This window comes from Emys orbicularis, chromosome 5 (genome assembly GCF_028017835.1).
Source record: "Emys orbicularis isolate rEmyOrb1 chromosome 5, rEmyOrb1.hap1, whole genome shotgun sequence".
NCBI lineage: Eukaryota > Metazoa > Chordata > Testudines > Emydidae > Emys > Emys orbicularis.
In genome coordinates, this window is record NC_088687.1 from 10,152,007 (window position 1) to 10,157,396 (window position 5,390).

A 5,390-nucleotide genomic window follows, 5' to 3' on the forward strand; every position below is an offset into this window, starting at 1 on the left:
CTGGGAACCCCTGACACAAACTATTTATTACATATGCCAGAACCATAACTCATTAATTTGCTACTAAAAACCTATCGGTTATCCTGATAAACGTTAGCTACAATTGCTCAAACGTATGAAAGCTCAGAGATTTAGGAGAAGACATTCAATGGCGCCTGTGCCCTTTGTTTTCACAAGACATAGCTACAAATAAACAATGTAAAAACACCTGTTATTCATCTGCCTTTATTATCCGGGCAATAGCCCTTCTGTGTCCCTCTCCAATAGAGCAAGACATTGTGCTGTTTGGAACCTGCCTGCAGGTGCCTTCAGTAACCTGTAGAGGTTAAAAGAGAGAGAGAGATGTATTAACAGCAGCATGAAGACCTGGCTTGTTAGAATTGTGTTACCTCTGAGTTAAAAAACATCCAAAAGTTTCTATGTGGGCGGGGGCAGGTCAACCTGCGTAGGGCCAAAACATGTGAAATGGGCTGGTGTGGGGGGAGGAATGTGTGAATAGCACCTGGATTGTACACAGACTTTGGGAGAACCACCCCCCTATCGCAATGCGACTCTGCCACAGGGAAGCCCGTAAGAAGGTAAAACAGGCACTCAGAACTCAGTGCAAGAGCACTTAGGCTTTAAAGGAGGGGGAAGATGTGTCTTGTGTAGGATTTTTCAAATCCCTCAGTGCTGGCCGAACTCTGCTTCCATTGGAGTTGGCAATAACGCTTCCACGGGAGCGGAGTTAGGCCAATGTTGAGTGCTTGGGGAGAGGAGGAGTTCAGGCCTGCCCAGAAGGGGAAGGAGGCCAGGGATGAAGCCAGGGAACCTTAGGAGCCAGGGGGAAGCCCACACAGAGCCTGGCTCACGCTAGCGAAGGACCCCCCTGGCCACGAGTCACTGGGCCCTGCTCCCACTAGTGGCACGTCTGTAGGAACCGAGCGGCTTTTGGCTCATCTCGCCCCGGTAACAGACTGAACACACACTCTTCAGACCAGGAATGGTCTCTAATTAGGGTGCCCAGTACAACGGGGACCTCGCTAACCCAGACAATTATTATTATAAACCCCCACCTCCGAGGGGGGCTGCAATTAGAGGAATTTCTGCCAGCACTAAGTGCCACAGGGATTTTCAGTGGATACCTTCCTGACCCCCAACCCTGGCGCTTCCCCAAGTACGCAGTGCCCCTCCACAGAGCCTGGGCCATCGCTCCCCTTCGTTCCCTATGTCAGGGGGCTTTTACACTCCTCTCAGAGAGAGAGAGAGAGAGACTGTGTCTGTGTCTGTGTCGCAGCCAGGGAAACCATGCTGGAACCTGCTAAGGACAAGCGTGTGTGAAGCTTGGCTCTGCTCTAATGAATGGGGTGCCAATGGTACCTCCTGTGGTTCTTCTTGGTGCCGTGGGGGGAGCGTCTCTAGTCAGTCGTATTTCCTCACTCTACTGCCAGCACATGTCCCTCCTTTCACTCCCCTCTGCCCTGGCCCAGCTGCAGGAGAGCACAGGGGATCCAGCCCTACTCACCCCTCTGCAGACCTTTCACTGGGTTCCAACCCCACCCTCCTTCCTGTCCATCCCCAGCCCCCGAAAGGAGCTGCAGAGGGGAACCCGAGGGGTGACTCTGGCCTGCAGAAGCCCCATGTGGGACAGGGCAGGAGCTGGAAAGAACACCGCTTGGTTTTCACAGCCCAGCTTGAGTTGGCAGGGCTGGCTCTTCAAAAGGATCTAGTTTTTAATTTTAGACTGAGCAACTCTGGTACGGAGTCACCGGGAGGCAAACAGAGAGATGCCCCTAGGGCCGTTTTTACAGAGTCACTCCTAACCCAGCTGCTGCATGTGGCGTTTAAACCGGACATCGACAGGGCTTCGTTTTCTGCATCCCCCTCAACCCCCAGCCTAACTCACCTTCATGCAATGTCCGTCTCTAGGACATCCTCCTGTTTGGTAGGCAACTCTTTCTCTAGCGTTTCCATTTCTTCTTCCTTTCTCCTCCTGCGGCGCTTCCGACAGTGACTTGCAAAGCAAAGTCAGCGATTAACCCAAGCTAGCTTGGGTTGTAGCAGAAATTCACTGTGTCTTTCAAATCAGACGTACTTCCCCCCCACCACCACCACTTAAAGATAATATTTTAAGATCCATAGAGCACTTCTCAGAGCCCTGTATAAACCATGATCAACCCTCCCAGCACACCTAGGAGATCATTAACTCGTCTCCACAATTTACAGATGAACAAACTTGAGGTCAGCTCTCCTCCAACCCCTATTAAAAATCCATGCAGACTCCCACTGACTTCAGTGGAGGTTGAAAAGGGCCCTGGGGCTCCAATTCAGCAAAGCACTGAAGCCTCAGGCCTTCCTAGAAACGGCTATAATTAAATCGGTACAAAAACGGTGCCTAGACCAGCCCTTCCAGCGGTCAAGTGAATTGTCCACAGCGGGAGTCCAGGGAAGAGCTAGACTGGAGTTCTAAGCCATGGACTCAGACCCACTACCTCCACCTTCAATTCACCGGTCACTCTTGGGAGGCGTTCGTGGGCCCCACTTCTCATTGCCACTTGCTTGTATACCAAAACAATGGATAACTTCTGTCCTGTTCAGTGATTGTTCCAGAGATTAGCAGGCCCGGTAGAGGGGCTACTCCTTTTGCAGCAGGTATTTGCATCAGTCAGAGGTTCTTGGTGGAGTAAGAGGGAGTCCACCATCCTCAAAAATAAATGTGTGAGATCTTTGGGGCAAGAACAGTCCTATTGTTTGCCTGCACGGCGCCCAGCAGAATGAGGCCCTGGACCGTGACTGGGGCTCCTAGACACTACCACACTACCAATCGCTACCCTGCAGAAAAATCCAATGCTGGCAGGAACCCAACAACAGTTTTCATCTGTCAGGTTGGGTCTTGCATCCCTTGAAATCAATGGCAAAGCTCCTAGCCACTGCAGCGCAGTGCTGCAGGATTGGGTCTTGAAAGGGGACAGGGCCAGCGTCAGCTGGCTTGGGCTTGAGGCGTGGGGGCTAAAAAGAACAGTGCAAACGTTCAGGCTTGGGCTGGAGCCCGGACTCTGAGATCTGCCCCGCCCGCTGGATTTCAGAGCCCAGGCTCTAGCCCAAACACCTACCCTGCTATTTTTAGCCTCACAGCCCAAGCCCCAGAAGGCCGGGTCAGCTGGACTCTGTGCCACGGGTCTTTTATTGCTGTGCTGATGTACCCTGGGGTTATTAGGAGCAATGAGAAATAAATTGTATTGCAAAGCCACGATGAGAACCATCATGAGGGCACCCCTTGACGCATTCCTCAAAAGGCTACTAGTAATGCCTGATGTTTCCTTTCCAGGCCAAACCCCCCTGTTGTAGAAGCGGTGGAGGAGTTAGACAGACCTTGCTAGTGTTCATATGCACTTGCACAACACAGAGATGCAAAACACACAAGCATACTTACTGACTGCACGTGCAGATGCATATTATCAGGCCGATCAGCGCCACCATGGCAACGATCAAGCAAATCACTGCAATCTGGCCTTGATCTCCTCTCAGGTAGAAGATGTCCACTCGCTCGCATCTTGCGCCCGTGTAGCCTTTCTCGCAGCTGCAAGAGGGAGGGAAAGAGGAACAACATAAAGACTTGGCACTCCGACGAGAACACCCAACGGTCACAGGAACGGGAATCAAAGGCCAGGTCCTTCGAACGCGCACACGGACACAATCGTCGAGAGCTGCATCGTAACTCCGCCAGCTGCCCTGTGCAAGGGGCAGCACATAGTCATGCTGTCCCAGGAACAGAGCCCAGCATGAAGTGTGGCTCCCGCACCGTCCCTCCCCCTCGCTCTGGGGAATGACTACGTTACTTCACTTCCTTTCCTACGGCAACCAGGGTTCCACCACTTGGCTCACAGGCGGGGGGGGGGATCAGGTGGAGCAGGGGCCATGCACCTGGAGTCACAGTCGGAGCAGGGAGCAAGAGAGGGGTCCTGCCTCCCTGAGGCAGGGCTGTGACAATCCAGCCCTATATGAGCAAGGCTTTGCAGGATCGGGCCCCAAGTTACTATCCATTGCATCAAAACCCGGGGCCCAGAGGACCCTTTGGGTGAACCCTGCCACCAGGCTGCTGCAGCTGTGGTCAGGGATGGGTTAAAGCCAAGCATAACCTCTTTCAGCTTCAAGCTTGCTCATACATGCCTGGTGGAGCAGGTCCCACCCAAAGTGTTAATACGCCACCCCTGAGCGCAGGGTGCCCCTTGAACCCTGGAACTCATCAGGGAGGGACACGGGCCGGTGATCAGAGACGGGTGGTTTGGTTTTTCCTGCAGGGTCTTGGGCTTTGGCTCTCCAAGGAGTGCCCCACTGAGAACACTTGCTGCCAGCGTCACTCACAGCAGGCAGGGAGAGCGCAAACCTGCCTGGAGACCACTCACGCGCCAACACAAATCGATACCAACCAGAGACGACCTCCTATTACAGCAGCAGGGCACCCAGTTTATTCTGGGAAAGAGACGGGCTAGTAAAGGCTCATTATCTTGGGCAGATTTCACTGTATTTTCAAATTTCTCAAGGTTAACTGCAGCATTCGCAAGGGTGCGGAGTTACCCTCAGCTTGGAATGTGGGGAGTCACTTTCCACCGGTGTGAAACGGCACAGCTGCCAAAAATCACCCTGGGCCTTGAAAATCTTTTTGCTGCAGAAATGGAACCTCATCAGCTGACTTGTGAGCCAGCCACTACAAGCCAAGTCCCAGTCCCCCTGATGAAGTGCTCTCCAAGAGTGGACTGAATGTAAACACCTCCCCAGCTGTCTGGTGAAGCCGATTCCATGCCTTCTGTTCAGAAGGGCAAATGAAATCCACAGTACGTAAGGTACAGACGTGAAGAGAGCACACACAGGGAGAGGGACTCAGGGCAAAAATCTTCATCCTGAATCTCTCTCCTTTCCTCCCTTAGGCATTGTGGGGTCAATCCACTGTAACGTCCCTCCATCACCAGCAGTGCCCCCCACACACTCCTGCCCACAGGAAGGCGAGCATCAGTGGGAGGTTGATCTGAAAGGGCCTGTCTACACTGGGGGGATTGCACTAGACTAGTGGCAGCGCTGGGTATAAGAGGCCTGCATACAGCAAATCGACCGCCCGGGGTTGAACCAGTGCCACAGCAAATGGTCTAGCTACATTGGGGCAATACAAAAACCATCCCTGCTCACACTGGGTCTTCCTCCCACCTCTACCCCCCTTTCCTACTGAAAACCCCACGCAGCGTGAGCATGCGAGAAATGCTGCACCTTTCGGCCTGCTGCCGGATATTTGCATTTCCCTTCAGGAATCGCAATACAGCACACTAAGTCACCTCTACCTTTCCCAGGGAGCCCCATCTTATCACCGAGTTACCTAGATGTGTTCAAACAGGGTTAGCTGATCCTAGCAGGATAAA

At 52.9% G+C, this 5,390-nt stretch overlaps 1 long non-coding RNA gene across 1 annotated transcript; it reads right to left on the minus strand.

Moving 5' to 3' along the window:
• Positions 1 to 207: 207 nt before the first annotated feature.
• On the minus strand, positions 208 to 3,537 carry LOC135879734 (uncharacterized). Its single transcript, XR_010561461.1, has 3 exons — positions 3,413 to 3,537; positions 1,886 to 1,993; positions 208 to 316 (listed from the first exon to the last, which is right to left on the minus strand). It is a non-coding gene; the product is annotated as an uncharacterized LOC135879734 (long non-coding RNA).
• Between the last annotated feature and the right edge of the window lie 1,853 nt (positions 3,538 to 5,390).